The 18,559-nt window shown below is 40.6% G+C and overlaps 1 long non-coding RNA gene across 1 annotated transcript; it reads left to right on the top strand.

Annotated features, from left to right (window-relative positions):
• The first annotated feature begins 2,494 nt into the window (after positions 1 to 2,494).
• Positions 2,495 to 8,792, top strand: LOC118649863. The gene is made up of 3 exons (XR_004965762.1): positions 2,495 to 2,704; positions 7,154 to 7,253; positions 8,509 to 8,792. It is a non-coding gene; the product is annotated as an uncharacterized LOC118649863 (long non-coding RNA).
• The last annotated feature ends 9,767 nt before the right edge of the window (positions 8,793 to 18,559 follow it).

Below are 18,559 nucleotides of genomic sequence, written 5' to 3' on the forward strand. Positions count from 1 at the left end.
CTGTGGGCTCAATCTATCCCTCACTCTTCCTCTCTCTCTAAAAAAAAAAAAATCAATAAAATATATTTTTTTAAAAAGAAAGATGATTCATTGCAGAATAATGACGAAAGTTCTCCTTGACTCTTGTTAGCAGATACAGTGTAATAAAAAGAAACAAGGAACCTCCTTTAGCCCCAACATTGTTTTGTGTTGTTTTGTTTTTCATAAGAATTCTCCCAAGGTAGCTTTCAATTCCATCTCCCTGACACTCAGCTCTCTAAAGGCTAGGTCAGTTAAAATCTTCAACATAGAACAGGTTTAGAAAGAGAAGGAGTAATAGCAACTGTGTTTCCAAGAACCCTTTGCGAATACCTGCTCCTCTTCCTGCCCCAGCCCAAGTGCGGCCTGCTCTGGGCTTCTGGAGCAATCCTCCATACGCTCTGCTCCTACAGTCCTTAGCCATATGCCTGCCACAGCAAGAGTGGTAAAGGGAAGATTCCTCTTAAGCATTTGAGACATTATTGTGACATATTTGCAGATACAAGAAATCTCGGCAAGGAACTTTAGTAAACATTGTGAAACATCTGAAATATTTTTAGCTTAATAACTTACATAAGCCTGGATCAACATTAAATGTAGACTCTTAAAGGTCAAACTAGTCTTCCTCATGGGAAATACATGGATAATATCTGTTCGGCAAATTTCAATAACCAGATGTTAGTATGTCAAGTTTTTCCAGACTCTTCCTTTCCTTCCTCTATCCTACCTTTTCTTTCTCCACACCAACAAACAGACTGACTTTCACAGCACAGCTCTGACCATGTCACTCCCTGACATCAAAGCTTTTAATAGAATATTGTTGTTATGAAATAATGTACAAGCAAATTCATGCGGTACTCAAAGGTCTCCAAAGTTCAGGTCAACTTCTCTTCCGCTTATATTCCACCATTCATTTACACGCACTTGATTTTTCTAGAAAATTATTCCCCCTGGCTATCCTAATTTTGTCTTTATTCTTTGCCTAGAATGGCTGTTCTCTGAAATGCCTCATCATTCAGTAGTGTTCTTTAGTGTATGTGTTACGCTAGCATATTGAACAGTCCTATGTGCATGCATGAATGTGTATACATGTGTTTAATGTTGATAAACTTAGCTTTTTGCAGGCATGGTTTCTTATTTATGGCCTCCACAGTTCAGAGCATTGCAAATAGTAAGTAATAAATGCACACTGAGGAAAAGGGAAAATGACTACTAGTCCTGCTAGAACCACCACTCTGATTAGACATGAAGATTTTTCAGTCTCACCGTTATCATCCAAACATCAGATGTCTTTCCACCTGTTGCTTGTTATCAACCAGTCCGATTGCAGAAACCTGCAGGACAAAAGAATCCCCACTCTCTTGGAGAGTGCTGCCCTCTTCTGACATTGCCATCTGCCTGCACTGTTCTTTTACATGGATAGTCAAACCCTCAGAAAGGGAAACATTATTATCACATATTTTCATAATTATATCAATGTGGAACTATTACAAACTATGGCAACAGTTTTAAAACACAGACTCGGGTAATTCACGTTCTGCTCCAGAAACATCCAAATCACAGCAATTTTAGAAACGGCCCATAGAATGGAGTAGAGATTCCACCGTGGCAGTCATTTGCTCCCTAAAGTCACAGGGATACATTTGCATATTTGAAAGTCAGGCTTATTCTTAGAAACTAACAAAGGTGTATTCATGAAAATGAGGGAGTACATTCCACTCTCTTGACTCCCCAGAGAGGCTTAGGTTTTGTACTTTCACTTCTACAGCACAATTCATTACTTTAAAATACATTTCCTGACTTTTCCTCTTAAATAGTGTTGGCAGGACAACCTTCTACTTTGCATGTGGCTTGTGAGATGGGAACAGAATGGATCTTTTCATGAAGATAGTGTGTGTGTGTGTCCTATATGTAAGAGTAATTGGGTTTGGGTTGGAAAACTCTTTAAAGGGGCCTTTTAGATAAGCAAATGCAAAGTCAATTCTATTTCAAAAAATAATATTATATAATGAGGTACTAAATGCTTTGCATAATATCTCTTGAGTTTATATCATTGGTTCTCAACCTTCTGGCCCTTCAAATACAGTTCCTCATGTTGTGACCCAACCATAAAATTATTTTCGTTGCTACTTCATAACTGTAATGTTGCTACTGTTATGAATTGTAATGTAAATATCTGATATGCAGGATGGTCTTAGGTGACCCCTGTGAAAGGGTCATTCGACTGCCAAAGGGGTCATGACCCACAGGTTTAGAACCACTGGTTTATATGAATAGGGAGGTTCTAATGGAAAGGAATGAAACCAAGTGGCAAGTCTAGGCCTTCGGGCAGTGAAGGCAGATGCTGGGCGGAGGGGTACCGTACAGGGATTCCAGAAACGATTATGTCCACTCTCTGGTAAAGGGCGGATTTTCATGCATGTCTTCTTGAGTCTACATGGTAACCTTTCCTGTTCTCAGGCCTTTAAGAAAAGCTTTGTAAAGCAGTAAACTTTAAGGAATTATTGGATGGATGTGTCCTCACACTTAGGAGAGCTCCAATATCCTGGAGGAGTAATACTAACTGGGCAAACAGTGATCTATATAAAAGCCCAGAGAAGCAGCCTGAATTGAAGATGCCAGGTGATATACAGGAAGCATTCGTGGAACAAGAAAATGGTCCTGAAAGTCACCAAGAAATGTCTGGGTAAGGAAACTTGGTAAAAGACACAGTTCCCTGGAAATCAACCAAAGAAGGAAAATGTAAATTATTGATATTAGGTTGTGTGTGTGTGTTCTCTGAATTTAATTATTTAATTATTTTATTTTTTAAACTTATCTTTATTATTGAAAGTTTTAAAGAGAGAAGTGACAAAGAAGGCTGTAGAATTTAGAGACATTAAGTTCTTGAGTCAGATATTAGCAACATGATTCACAGTGTCAGAATTAATGCTCAGTAAATACTTTATCGGTAATGTTTATCTTCAGGAGTTTCTCATTATTCAGAGAAATTCAGTTTGGCTTCCAGATCCAAACCATAAACATTAATGCTGTATTCGGTATATTTTTTTCTCTCCTGTTCAACAAAAGCAGCAGTTCAAAGGGAAACATACATGATCAGTCAATAACCCCAAATCTGATCTCTAAACATCTCTAATGATGCCTTTGCTTCTTACACTGGAAGAGAAAGATCGTTTGAATAACTGTAAAAGGCACCTTGTAGAAATAGAAATAGAAGTAGTCAAATAGAAAAAGTCAAAAATAGAAATTGTACAAAAATGTAGACTATAATGAATTCTGCAGAAAATATATACAGATCATAATTAAAACTTTAAAATTGGGTCATAGATAAATAGAAATCATTTTTAATAATAGAAAGCATCTATGTTTTCTTTTTATATTTAAGCAATTAAATACTTTATATTTTTACTAACTTTAGTGAGGAAAAGTAACTGACATTTTTCTAAAATCTTAAGGTTAGTTATTTTAAAAGTAATATTATATTTTGAGGAACACATTTTTACCTGCCACTCATCTAGAAGAAAAAAAATACAGTGTTATATACTTCATCTTTGATCTTTTAGCTTGATGTTATTCAATTGTTGCTTTTTTACAACAATTGAATAACATCAATATGTAATCTTGGGGGGAAATCAATGTAATAATGGCATCCTGTCCGTTCCTCACTGGCATCTTTATCAAATCTGGTCCTCCATGGCACACACACAAAATTCTTCTTTTCATTTTCACATTGAGAAGACCCCTCTATGTCAAACACCTGACTGTCTTTCTGAATTTTATTGCCTGTGTAGTAGGCATGTATTATGCAACTGTCCCTCCTTCTTATCATGTAATAGAATTCCTCTTTCATTTGGGGAACTCATTCTATGTGGGCATGTGAGTCTTGTAACTCCCCATGAAACACAGAGAAAGAAATATGACCCAGGCCTGGCCAAATTTCCCTCATGTTTTTTGATGTTGTGACTGGTTTAGGAATAAGTACAAGACTCAAGCCAGACCAAGAAGAACCTTCCCTTGAATATTTTTTCTGAGCTCTCAGAAAAGATCTACCCTGTAGGAGTTGATAGACTGGTGGGATGAGAAGTGGGGCTGTGGCGAGCCATCCGACCTATCATGGAGCTTAAGCTTGTTGAGGAGATGAAAAAAAGACAAAGTACTAATATCCTCATTTAAGCCCCTGGGTGTAGCTATGATTAGAAGAATGCTTTCAGACTTATTGGTACATGAATCAATATATTACCTTTCGTGAGACAGCTACTTTGATTTGGGTTTCTGTTGTTTACACTGGAAAGACTCCTAACTAATAAACTGATCTATGCCCCATCCATACGCCAGGATGCCCTACTGTTTTATTTTAATATCCCCATACCTGCAAGACTTGTTTACCTAGATTACCTGCTTGTAGACTTTTGTCTTATGCTGTGTTGACTTTGCTGGATGTACACCTGGTACCTGCTTGATTTCATGGGCTGGGCTGCTCCAGAGCCCGTCCCCTGTCCCACAGTAGGTGATGGTAGATCATGAACAGCTCCAGCCATGTCTGAAGAGAGAACAGTATTCCTCACGGAAAAAAAATAACAGAAGCAAAACTCACTGAATTTCTGTTGACTCCTAGATAAATAAAGTTTTATTTTGTCACAGTCTAAACAAGTTACCAGGACATCTTAAGTTTCATTTTTCTTTTGCCTGTTATACCTTTAATATTTCTAATTTATTGTTTATTCTAAAAAAAATACCTTTTTACCAAACAAGTCAGATTATTTAATCTTATGATGCCCATTTATTTATTCATTCAATAATATTTATTGAAAATTAATCTAAGACAATTATTATTCTAGGCACCAGAGACATCAAAGAACAGGGCAAGCTTTTTGCCCTCATGGAGTTTAGAATCTAGGGAGAGGAGGTAGCTAATAACAAAATAAACAAAAAAATATAAAGAAAGAATGACATGTTGAAGCGGGGAGTAATAGGGATACTTGTGAGGTGTGATGTTTCTTAAAACAGGGTCAGTGAGGCTTTTCTGATGGAAGACACATGAGTGTAGCAACCTGGAAAAAGTGATGAAGGGACCCATCAAACTCTCAGGGGAAGAGCATTCCATTTGAAAGGAACTCTATGTGCAAAACTCCCGAAGCTGCTTTTTCTCTGAAAAGCAACAAACCTGATGCCCTTGAAGCAGAATAAACAATGAGGGGAAAGTAGAAAAAGACAAGCTTAAAAGGTGGGAAGAAGGGGGAGGCTTTGTAGCCACAACAAGGACATTGGTTGTTAACTGAGTGCGTTGGGAGCTCATTGGATGGCATTGGTCAGAAGCGCAATAGGACCTGAGCTTACATTTTTTCCAAAGGTCATTCTAGCTGCTGTGTAGTAAATAGACTGAATACTGAAGCAAGCGCAAAAGTAGAAAGGCTAGCTAATAGTTTCATGCAAACAAGGTTATAATGGCTTGGACAGTAGTGATCACGGTAGAGTTGATGAGAAGTAGGGGAATTCCAGGTATATTTTGGACATAGTTAATACATTGAATCTAGTGGAAGAGAAAGTGAATGGTAATTTTTTTTCCCCCTGAGCAATGGAATAATAAAATTGTCATTTACTGAGATGGGGTGGCCTGCAAGAGGAGCAAGTTGGGGCAGGAATATAGGAAATTACTATTTGGATTGGACCTATTACACTTGAAATGTCTATTAGACATTCAAGTGGAATTGTCAAGTAGACAGTTCAGTAAATAAGTCTGGAGTTCAGCAGAGACCACTGGGTTAGAGGTATAAATTTGAAACTTACAACATGTTGAAAGCCAGGAGCCTGGCTGAGATCACCTAGGGAGTGATGAGAGATGTCTGAGTACTGAGTCATGGAGCCTCTCAATTTAGAGTTAGGAGAGAGGAGAAGGAACCAGTAAAGGAGATTGTGAGAAAATAGCTAATAAAGAAGGAGAGTACTGAGAGGGTGCAGAGAGAGAGCAAGATTCCAGAATCCAAGTAAAGAAAGTAAGAATGAGGAAATGTTCAACACTTTTCAATATTTGATGAGAACAGAGAATTGACCATTATACTTGGCAATGAACTGGTCACTGGAGACCTTGACCGAAGCTGTTTCAGTGAATTAAAAACCTGATTGGCGCAGGTTCAGGACAAGATTAGAAGAGAGGCATAGAGATAGCAAACAAAGACTTTTTTTTAAAAATGTCTTACTGGAAAGGGGGTTGGGAAATGGGACAGCAGGAAGAGAGGCACAGTTTAGAGATATTATATCATATCGGTATGATGTTGGGAAAGATCAGGTAAAAGGTGGGAAATGATGATGCCATAAAGAGAAGACAATAGTTGAATTAATGACAAAAAAAAAAAAGGTTGGGGTCTGCCGGAGTCCAACCCCAGCAGGTCCAGGGGTCCCCAAAGGTGTGGATGGAGTCGGCGAAGAAGGAAGGACACGGAGACAGTGTTCAGTTGATCAGCAGCCTAGCCAGGATCTCCAGCCAGGATCTCCAGCCAAGTTCTGGTCTGGATCTCCAGCGAAGTTCTGCCGTTTATTGTCTTGTTACATCCGTATTTATACCAGTTGATTTTAATCCTGTCAATTTCTATTACAAAGGTTAGGGCGTTTCTTATCTCCATTCCAGGGAGTAAAGATTATGTAGCTTAAGCATGATTGTAGTTAAAGTGATTAACTACCCCCGCCTGGCACTTAGTTAAGGAGTTTCATCCCCTCCCTGACTTCAGGGAAAAATTCCTACCTGGGGAAACAACCTTTCTAGGAGAGGCATCCCCTCCCTGACTTCAGGGAAAAATTCCTACCTGGGGAAACAACCTTTCTTGGAGAGGTGACCTTGGTTAAAACACACAGCGCTAAGGGGAGCAAACATATTAAGAACAGTATGCTATATACGCCAGGTCCCTTGAAACATATGCTGTGCAGATGTTTCTTTCCTGCAGCGACTGTGTCAAGCAGCAAGGATGGACCGGCTTCCGGCAGGGGTCCAGTGTTCTAAATGAAGCAATTGACTTTAGATAAGATAGTTGATATGTCATTGGGAGTGATGGGGGAAAGGCATATTTAGGAGTGGGTATCTAGGGATAATGCTGGGAGCATGTGGAATTTTCTCATCTTGTTTCTTCTATTTTCTATGAAGGAAGAAAGGCCAGCCATTGAGATCTGAAAGGAAGAAGGAGGTACTTGTAGTTGAAGGAGACAAATGAAGGTATAAAATAGCCATCTACGACAGTGGAAAAGTAAGTGTATGTATTAAGGAAACATGTGGAGATGCTGGCACGATTGAGGGCCCATTTGAGAATTAACTCAGAATAGTGGAAGGAAAGGGATAAGAGCTTGCAAGATAATAGTTAATTCACTATCTTCCAGCCCAGTCATGTTGCCCACACTGCTCCATCTTTAAAGGTCCCCAGAGTTTCAGAATGAATGCAGAAAAGAAGGAATCACATAGGCTCCTTAACCTTGGTTTGAAAGTATATGGGCCGGGGGCAGCATGGCCCAGACCAGAAAACACAACAGGGCATAAGGTCAAAATGGAGAAAGAGTTAAATCCAGATAAGTAGCCTATAAGTAATGGGTGATGGGAGGATGTAAAAGACAGAGCAATGACCTTAGATAAATGAAAATGAAACAGAAAGTCTGGTTAGAAACTAGGAGTGGACCTTGGGAAAAGTACAACTGGGCATAGGGAACCAAATCAAAGAGAGTAAGATAGGAGATGACTGAAATCTTGGGGTGCAAAGCTAGTTATATCTGGTCCAGGTATCCAGAGATTAATTAGGAAGGAGTGTACTTCTCTACATTGACAATATTCCCTCTCAGAAGCTACACTATTCTGTATCTTAAAGGATACGCCTGACTCAGGATAGAGCAATTATCCCAAGTGATTTCTCCATCAGTAGATTCTGTTTGATGGACATCAAAGACTTCTTAGATTGCCTCCTCTGATTCCCGCATCGCAGGTTCCACAGTTAAAACACCATGTACATGGTCTGGAGCCAAAACACTGAGTTCCCTTTGGAGACTCAGGCTTTGAATGGAAAATGCACATCTCTAGGGCTTAAATTCACTTCACTGAGCAATGATTGCTCATTTAAATGCAAGAAGATTAATCTTTATGACTTCCAAAGGATGAATTACGAGAGCGTAGAAAATGAATGAGCTTAACAGTGAAAAGGAACTTGAATTTATTCTGGTTTCAGTTTCCTTTAGTTAATTTTTCACAGGTCTTGGTTTCTTCATCTATATAAATGAGGTAATAATATTTATCTAGGAAATTATTTTAAAGATTAGACCAGGTGATATATGAAAGCACCTGTTGCAATGCCTAAAACATAGTAAGTCCTCAAGAAATGTTTTCTTTATCTTTGCTTTCCTCTTCCCTTTTCTTTTTGCTAATTCTGGTAGGAGCATAAATAGAATATTGGGGACTAGCTACAATTATAAGAAATATGAATCATGCTCTATTAACCATGATTGTTCTGTTCTTTTTAGAGAAAGCACATTCTAACCTGGCTGAGAGTTGTACACCTTGGGACATGGGAGCTAACATCGAATGTAGTCCATCCTCCATTTCTGAGAACTGCCTTAGATTAACAACTTTTTTGCCGAAACAATCTGATTCCAGAGGCGTCCAGAGGTACCAGGAGGCACCCACCCTCTATGACCAACCCCCAGCCCACATTGCCTATAACCTGTAACCATTATACCTTGCCTGCTTTCCCTTTATATCTTGCCTGCTTTCCCGGGCCTGTAATTCTTACTTTTCCATGTAATCTTTGTCCTTCTACCCAATATGAGTATTTGACTTATGGGGAGGGTAGAGCAGATTTTTGTGGATGACCTGCTGGTCTCCCATACTGCTGGCATTATTGGAATAAACACTCATATATTGTTCTATCCTGTCGATGCTTAATTGGCTCAAGTAGTGACAGGCAGCATGGGCCCATTGGTTGTCCTGTTACAACTCCTCAAAAGATCCCTTCCCCATTCCCTCCTTTTCATCCTTTCCTTTTTCAGGCACTAAATCTCATCACTAAGAGGTGTTTACTGGGAACGTTTTATTTAAATATATTATTATTTTCTGTCTTACCATCAGTCAGTAGACAGTGTAATAAGGTCTAATTTCATGTACTTACAGGAAACATAAGTCTTCTGTTTGTTACAGAATCCCATTGTTTTAATTCTGTTTTGAATTTCTTAATTACATTGATTTTATCATATCTTTACCCCTGAAATTTAGTATGACCTCCCAGAAAGTTCCACTTCGCCCTCTTTTTATAAATGTTATTTGGGGTACAATAAAGTAAGAATGCATTTTCTACACTCTATCAGGCACTTTCTTTTAAAGTGACAGAAGCATTTTAGGGAGGTATGGTTATTTTACTTTTGTACATTGCTTTATAAATATTAGATCTTAGGTATCTCAAATATCTGATGTCTGGGAAAAAAAATAGCTGCCTTTAAGTAACTACCGTGACAGTCTATTATCTGTTCTTTCTGTCTACATGATACATGCTATTTTTGCTTGGACAAAATATTATTGAACTCTTAACAGCCACATCAGCTTTCTCATCTTCCTGGCCTTCCATCATCTCAGAAACATCACAAGGTTGTGAAATTATCTCTTGCAGCAGGATGATTAATGGTCTTTGTTGTTGATTCCGGTCTAAATTGGCAAATTCTCTTTGTTGAAAGTCTCCCAATAGCTTGTACTTAGCTTGATTCAAATAACTATATTCAAGGTTATGAACTACCTCAGGTTTAATGAAGTATTTTATAATGTCCTTATCTGCGATGAAGGCAGTTTAGTTCTCTTCATTACAAAATGTGAAACAAAATATTCTAGTGATCATACCTTCTTTCAACAAGGAAGACACAAAGCTTTGCACTTTCACAGGCATTCCTGAAGATTGTTGCATTGCTATTTTACAGAAGAGTAAAAAAGTAAATTATATATAAAATGTAAAATTTAATTTAAATAACATTTTATTAAGACAATTATTTTAAATGATTTTTCTACCAAGAGTTGGTTTCTACAGCCATATTGCCAAGGCATGGTAATATTGAGGACATAAGAAAATAAATATGAGGGTGCAGGGGAGAAATGGGCAATTGTTGCTCAATGAGTATAATGTTTCAGTTATGCAAGATGAACAAATTTTAGAAATCTGTCTGCTGTGCAACATTGTGACTATAGTTAACAATATGGTGTTGTGCATTTTAAAATATGTTGAGGATGAATCTCATGTTAATTGTTCTTGCCACAAAACACACACACACACACATACAACAACAACAGCAACAAAAGCAAGGACATTTTTGAAGGTGATAATTATGTTTGGTGGTGTTAGCACAGGTGTATGCATAACTCCAAACCCATCAAATTACATAAATTCAAAATGTGTAAATTTTTATATACTAATATTTTAAATAGAAAATAGACATTAAAATGTAAAAGATCTATTTTATGAGAAACCATCAATTATTCAAATACATTAGGAAGTAACACAGAGGAAATAAAATACAACATCAAGTAATGATAAATGAGCTTTTATAATCTACACTAATAAAAGACAAACATGCAAATTGACCATACCTTCGCTACACCGTAAGCCATGCCCACCAGCCAATCAGAGCCACTATACGCAAATTAACCCAACCAAGATGGTGGCCGGCAGCCATGGAGCTGGAGCAAGCAGGGGCTTGGTTGCCCCAATGATGGAGGAAGCCAAGCTTCACGCCTGCCATGGCTGGCTCTGAGCTCCACTCATAGCAATAAAGTTTCAATTATAGAAGGTAAATAAACCCCAGATACCTGCTTTTAGTAGGGCTGTAGCCACAGAGCTAGAGCGAGAAGGAGGCTTGGTTTGCCCCTGGCGATGGAGGAAGCCAAGCTTTCCTCCCACCTGCCCCGGCCAGCTCTGAGCCCCTCTCAAGGCTACAAAGTTTCAATTATAGAAGGTAAATAAATCCCAGAATTAAAAAAAAAAAAAGGAGAGGCTGGGAGCTTCCATTGCTAGGGGGCTTGGCCAGCCTGAAAACAGCCCTCAGCCCCTTACCCAGACTGGCCGGGCACCCCAGTGGGGACCCCCCGACCCTAAAGGGGGTGTGGCCAGCCTGAAAACAGCCATCAGCCCCTCACCCAGGCTTGCCAAACCTCTATGGGGTGAGGGTCCCCAATGGGGGGGGGGGCTTGACCAGCCTGCAAACAGCCATCAGCCCCTCACCCAGGCTGTCCAGATACCCCAGTGGGGACCCCCCACCCTGAAGAGGGCTTGACCAGCATGCAAACACCCATCATCCCCTCACCCAGGCTGGCCAGGCACTCCAATGGGACCCACACCCTGATCAGGAACACCCTTCAGGGCAAACCAGCTGGCTCCCACCCATGCACCAGGCTTCTATCCTATATAATAAAAGGGTAATATGCAAACCGACCCTAACAGCAGAACGACTGGGAATGACTGGTCACTATGACACACACTGACCACCAGGGGGCAGACGCTCAATGCAGGAGCTGCCCCTGGTGGTCAGTGCGCTCCCACAGGGGGAGCTCTGCTCAGCCACAAGCCAGGCTGATGGCTGCTAGCACAGCGGTGGTGGTGGGAGACTCTCCCGCCTCCTCAGCAGCGCTAAGGATGTCCGACTGCAGTTTAGGCCTGCTCCCTGCTGACAAGTGGACATCCCCCGAGGGCTGCCGGGCTGCCAAAGGGATGTCTGACTGCCGGCTTGGGCCCAATCCACCAGGGAACGGGCCCAAGCCAGGAAGTGGACATCCTCTGAGGGGTCCCAGACTGCAAGAGGACATAGGCTGGGCTGAGGGAGCTCCCCCCGCCCCCCCCCCCCCCGAGTGCACAAATTTTTGTGCAGCGGGCCTCTAGTATATGGAGGAAAAGAAATTAAACTTTTATTTAGGGAATACTCTTTTAAGACCAAATCAGAATTAGCACAGGAGAAGATGAGGTCCAAAACTACATATTTTCAAAATAAGAGGTTTGAGTTTACAATCACTGTAATCTTCCTAGAGATCTCTATTCAAGGGACTTTGTTGTTGAAGGGAAGAAAAATAAGGTGATTGAAAGAAGCATGAAATAAAATACCAGAAGAAAATTTCTCCTACTTGCTTTTGTGACAAAGATGGGAATGGTTTGTAAGCTAGTAATGGTTTGTCATTCCAAGAGAACAGACCTGCCCATTCAGGCAAACTGCCCTCCTATAGAAGAAGCCATATATCTGGCTTTAGATTTTGATTGTGCACAAGAAACAATACCTTGTCTACAGTGCAGTCTTCAATGCCAGCATTTCAGAAACTCATCCTTAATTCTCTGACCTGAAATTTAAATTAGTCAGTCATTTTTTGAATGATTAAAATATGTTTAAATATATTAAAATATGTTTTCTACAAAAATAGTTTTTCCATTGGAAAATGACCAAATTAAAAAAATAAATTGTATCTTACCTGCTAAGAAACATCACCATTATGCCCAGAAAAACAGTAAGATCGTATATGCCATGTTGCTTCTAATTTAAATCAGCAACATTCAAAGCTGTCAGTTTATGCCATTTTTTTCTATCTTTAAACATACTGTTCAAAATAACTTTGAACAAAAAAGAATAGTTGTAGGATTTTATAAAAGGTTTGACATTCAATTCCCTGAGAAGGCAAGCCTTTCCCAAAAGCCAAAGTTATTAAATTTGATGGAAGCACATAAAATATTCATTTTTGATGCCAGCATAGTGTGAACTTGTTTATCCAGTCAGTCCATCAGGGAATTAAAATGGATGAGAAGCCTGGTGGGGGCGATGGACTAACATCAGGAAGCCTGTCAGAGTTAATTCCCTGGAAGTCAGTGGAGGGAGCTTGGCAAGAGGATTCCTTCCACCCATGTGTTCTTCAGTGCCCAGTCTCCTCGGCTCTGCAATAGTGCTCTCAGACACGGAAGGGAGTTGACCATCGCATTTTGTGGTCCATTTACTTTGGAAAAATCAGTGATTTATTCAGATCTTGGTATGTGACCTTAAAATATCTGTAGGTCATAATAACACTTGGCCTCTTTTGCGTGTTCTCTGAAACCCAGGATGTAAAACTTAATTCATTTTGGAACCTTCCCCAACATAACCTTATTTAAAAGTTCCGTGATTGCTTCGTTATGATTACATAGCTGGGATAAGCTTAATTTTTTCAGCAAAACTTTGCAAATAAATGCATTGTCAGCAGGTGTCCTGGGGTCTGGAATTGCTTGGGCAATTAGCCATTTCTTTATACAAGTTTTTTTTTTTTTGCCTTTAAATATATTCTAATGATACTATTATTTAGTCCAAATTACTTTGAATTCCAAGAGACTTTAAAGTTCATTATTGATTGTAAATTGCCTTTTATATTTATAGTAGTGTTTGGTAAGATAGCTTCAGTTAGATTCTGCCATTATAAAATCCAACCACCTAATGAAGTGCACATGATTCTTCTCAGGCAAAGAAACGATAGATTTTTGTCCTCGCTGGATAGCTCATTTGGTTAGAGCATCCCAATACGCCAAGGTGCCAGGTTTGATCCCTGATCAGGGCACATACAAGAATCAACCAATAAATGCATAGATAAATGGAACAATAGATCAATGTTTCTCTCTTACTTGCTCCCTATATCTCTTTAAAATTAATCAATAAATACAAATAAATTTTAAAAAAACATAATTTTTGCTCCCTGTCCCTAGTACCTCATTATTACTTTTCATATTATTCTTAAACATATTTGACTAAGTATTGCCATTTTTTTATAATTTAAGGGGTAGGAAACTCATGCTTCAAAATGCAATGCCTGGCATAGATATATTCTTTACTGGCTACTTGTAATCTTAAAAAAATTTTATTTGGTGGTCAGACCTATATAAGTGCAAATATAAAAGGATATATTTAACCAGGTGCTCACTAGTATAGACAATACCATATATACCCCCCCACACACACACACACACACACATCTCCCTACATGCAGCCCAGGTATCAGTTAGTCTCCATCCTTGCCTTTATGTCTATGAGGCGTGGGGACAAGGTTTATTCTGACAGAGAGAAAAGTTTGGCATAGAGATTAGGACATAAGAATTATCAGAGGGATAGTGTGGACATGTTCCTTCCCCTGGTATATGAGAGTGATTTTCAGTTCATGAATAGTTAAGACCAAAACTTAAGCTTAAAGGGAAGTTATGAGACTCTGAGCATAAAGAGCTGCCTTGGGGTATAGATAGAAAAGTGAGGTTTGGGGTGGCATTAGGGCACCCTCGCCCACAATGAGCTTGTATCTCTGCAGAGAGCCCTGCACCATTCGGATGCCTGGATGCTGACAGCTGAGGCAGCCTGCAGCAATCAGCATTTTTGACATAGATTTTGGTGACATTATGATGGATAGATCTGGCACACTAGGCTTTTACAAATGATTTTGAACTGTCAATATTCTGAAGCAGAGGTTGGGCAGCTTTTCCTGTAAGACTAGATGGTAAATATTTTTGTTATTCATGCCACATGCTATTTTTGTCACATCATCTCCTCTCCCTACCACATCATCATCATCATCATCCTCCTCCTCCTTCTCCTCCTCTTCCTTTTTTTATATATATTTTTTATTGATTAAGATATTACATATGTGTCCTTATCCCCACGTTACCCCCTACCCCCACCCCCCACCCCCCACCCCCGCTCATGCCCTTACCGCCCCGTTGTCCGTGTCCATTGGTTAGGCCTATATGCTTGCATATAAGTCCTTTGGTTGATCTTTCCCCCTTACCCCCACCCTCCCCTACCTTCCCTCCAAGGCCCAACAGTCCAATCAATGCCTCTCCGTCTCTGGATCAGTCCTTGTTCATCAGTTTATGTTGTTCATTATATTCCACAAATGAGCGAGATCATGTGGTATTTATCTGCTCTCCAGTTCCATCCATGCTGTGGCAAATGGTAAGAGTTCCTTTTTCTTCTTCCTCTTCTTAAAGAATACCTTTCAGCATTTCATATAATGCTGGTTTGGTGATGATGAACTCTTTTAGCTTTTTCTTATCTGCGAAGCTCTTTATCTGACCTTCTATTCTGAATGATAGCTTTGCTGGATAAAGTAATCTTGGTTGTAGGTTCTTGCTATTCATCACTTTGAATATTTCTTGCCACTCTCTTCTGGCCTGCATGGTTTCTGTTGAGAAATCAGCTGACAGTCGTATGGGTACTCCCTTGTAGGTAACTGACTGTCTTTATCTTACTGCTTTTAAGATTCTCTCTTTGTCTTTTGCTCTTGGCATTTTAATTATGATGTGTCTTGGTGTGGTCCTCTTTGGGTTCCTTTTGTTTGAGGTTCTCTGTGCTTTCTGGACTTGTAAGTCTACTTCTTTCACCAGGTAGGGGAAGTTTTCTGTCATTATTTCTTCAAATAGGTTTTCAATATCTTGCCCTCTCTCTTTTTCTGGTACCCCTATAATTCTGATGTTGGTACGCTTGAAGTTGTCCCAGAGGCTCCTTACACTATCTTCATATTTTTGGAATCATTTTTCTTTTTTTTTTTTTTCAGTTGGGTATTTTTTGTTTCTTTGTATTTCAAATCTTTGACTTGATTCTTGGCATCTTCTTGTCTGCTGTTGGATCTCTGTATATTATTCTTTATTTCAGTCAGTGTATGCTTAATTTCTAGTTGGTCTTTTTTCATATCCTCCAGGGTCTCACTAAAGTTATCGGCGTTTTCCATAAAATTCTTGAAAAACCTTATGAACGTGGTTTTGAACTCTATATCCAGTCATTTGCTTTCCTCCATTTCTGTCATTTGTAACCTGTTTCTTTGTCTCTGCATTTTTTATGCTTCCGTGTTGGTAGAGTGGTTTTATGTGCTAGGTGTCCTGTAGGGCCCAGTGGCTCAGCCTCCCCAGTTACCTGAGGTGGACATTCTTGGTGCACCCCCTTGTGGGCTTTGTGCACAGTCTTGTTGTAGTTATGCCTTGATTGTTGTAGGATCACTGGGAGGAATTGACCTCCAGGCCAATTGGCAGTGAGAATCAGCTGTGTCTGCAGTGGGAGAACTTCTGTGCTGAAGACACCCTTCTGGTACGAGACTTGCTTCAGTGGGGCTTTGGTGCTCACTTAGTCTGCCCCCTGCGTGTGTCCCTTATGGATCTGAGGAGCTGTAATCCGGATGGTCCCCCTCTGACAACTGGGTACACTGGCTCTTGGATCTAAGGAGGTGCCAATTTAGCCTCGGCCTGAGGTTACCCGGCAGGAGCTACAAAGAGAACTGCAGATTCCCCTTCCTTTTTTGGAGTTTGGAGGTGCCCTGATGAAGCCCAGCTGTGAAGCAATGCAAGCTGCTGTGGGGCCTTGGGCCTTCTCTTGGAAGTTCTGGGTCTGTCTGGCCCAGCTGCAGTTTTTTAGGTAATTTTCAGGTTGCAAAGGGCTGGGGAATTCATATGCAAAAGCCTCTGCTGCAGCCTGGGTGGGGCAGGGTCTCAGGGAATCAAAGGGCGGAGCAAGTAGCTATGGTGGATCCTCAGCCCTGCCCTAAGGGGCCGCGTGTCTCAGTGTCCCGGTAATTGCTGCAAGCACCTCTGAGGGAAAGCCGCCCTCAAGTTCAGAGTTCTGCCTGCTGGCAGACAGTCCAGTTTCTCCCCACATGAGTCCTGGGTCCCCAGAGACTTCCTGGAACCAGAGTTCAGAGCAGTCGGGAGCTTTTGACTCCCTCCCAATTAAAAAAAGACAGCTGCATCCTCAGGTGCCAGCCCCTTTCCTCGCACGCGAGCCTCCATACCTCTGCACTTTACTTCCGCAGCTCCTCTGGCTCTCAGTGTGCTTTTCTTTCCTTCTAGTTGTAGAATTTCCACTCAGCCAGCCTTCCTGTAGTTCTGGATGATGTCCATTTTGTCTTTTCATTGTATTTTTGAAGTTGTTGGGGGAGGCAGCAATTTCCCGGTATTTACCTATGCCGCCATCTTAGTTTCTCCATAATGCCTCCTCTTCCTTTTTAAGTAAACCCTTTTAAAAATGTAAACAGAGTTTTAGATTGCAGAGTGTAAAAATACAGTCTATGATTAGATTTGGCCAACAGTCTATAGTTTTCCACTTTCTGTCCTAAAGGGTAAGCAGAGAGTAGAACAATGATCTGGAATGAGGACACTGTCTTTGTCAAAATACTCTTACTCTTATTACAAACAACTCCCAAATCCCATGACTTAACAAATAATAAATTCATCTGGCTCTCATCAAGGTCCAATGTGAAGGTTGGCTGGGGTGGATCCAGGGGGCAGGGGATTACACTGCCCCACCAGTTCTTCAGGCACTGTTTCATCAAGTGGCTATTACCTAGGCCCTCCAGTCTTCCAATGAATTCTTTGCATCTGGCTAACAGAGAAAGGAAGAGCAAGAGAAGGGGGATCTTGAAGGAGATTTTCAAGGCTAGGTTTGTAAGTGTTGCACATTGTTGAACCCAGTCTCATTGTCACACCTGCAAACAGGGCTAGAGAATGTATGGTAGCAGGGTCAGTGGGAAGCAGAGGCAAACATGGGTATTGGCAGCTACTAACAATCTGAGAAGCAGCGACAAGTAGACTGACAGCAGCAGTATGCAAGCCTCTGAAGGTCTGGGAGGTGGGAATTAGGAGGGGAGGGAGGAAAGGGTACAGAAAGATCTGATGTGAAGGTAAATCACTACTTACTTAACAGCCATCTTAGGATCTGGCTCTGTTTACATGCCATGTGCAAGGATATGAGTATCACTGTGGAATTTGAAATGACAGAGAGGTAGATAGATGATCAATTGATAGTCACATTAGATGTACACAGGAGTCAAAAGTGAGAAAGCATCATTTTCCAACTTGACAGTTTCCATCAGCAATCTTTTCAATACAGAATGAGAGCTGAGGTTAGGCCGAGATAAACAAGCGCTAATATTATTTATATCAGTCAGGGAATTAATGAAAGTTTAATTATTTTTACTCACCCTCTCCAGTGGCTAGGATATTTGTTTACAAACTTTGTGCTATTTACACATGAATATTTTAATTTCATCTCATCTTCTCAGTCAAGAGGAAATGACTTTTGTTTGACATTGTTTAATTTGTGGGAAAGCATCCTATCTAATAATAGACAAAGATTGAAATTGACCATACCTTCGCTACGCCTCCCATTGGCTAATCAGCAAGATATGCAAATTAACTTCCAACAAAGATGGCAGTTAATTTGCATACGTAGGCGTGAAGTGGCAGAGTGAAGACTGAAGGCAGCTCCGGCCGGAGCAGCGAGGGCTTTGAAGGTGGCTCCAGCCGGAGTGGCACCGGTTTTCCTCCAGCACCCAGGACCCAGGCCTATTGCACGAATCTTTTCCTGCAACAGGCCTCTAGTCTTATATAATAAAACCTTGATATGAAAATAGACCAAACAGCAGAAAAATTGGCAGATCAACCAGTTGCTATGATGCTCCCTGACCACCAGGGGGGCAGACAATGCAAGAGCTGCCCCTGACCTGCATTGAATGTCTGCCCCCTGAGAGGGAGGTGACTGGCAGCAGCGATCAGGGGTGGGGCCA

This window comes from Myotis myotis, unplaced genomic scaffold, assembly GCF_014108235.1.
Source record: "Myotis myotis isolate mMyoMyo1 unplaced genomic scaffold, mMyoMyo1.p scaffold_m19_p_3, whole genome shotgun sequence".
In the NCBI taxonomy this organism is placed as follows: domain Eukaryota; kingdom Metazoa; phylum Chordata; class Mammalia; order Chiroptera; family Vespertilionidae; genus Myotis; species Myotis myotis.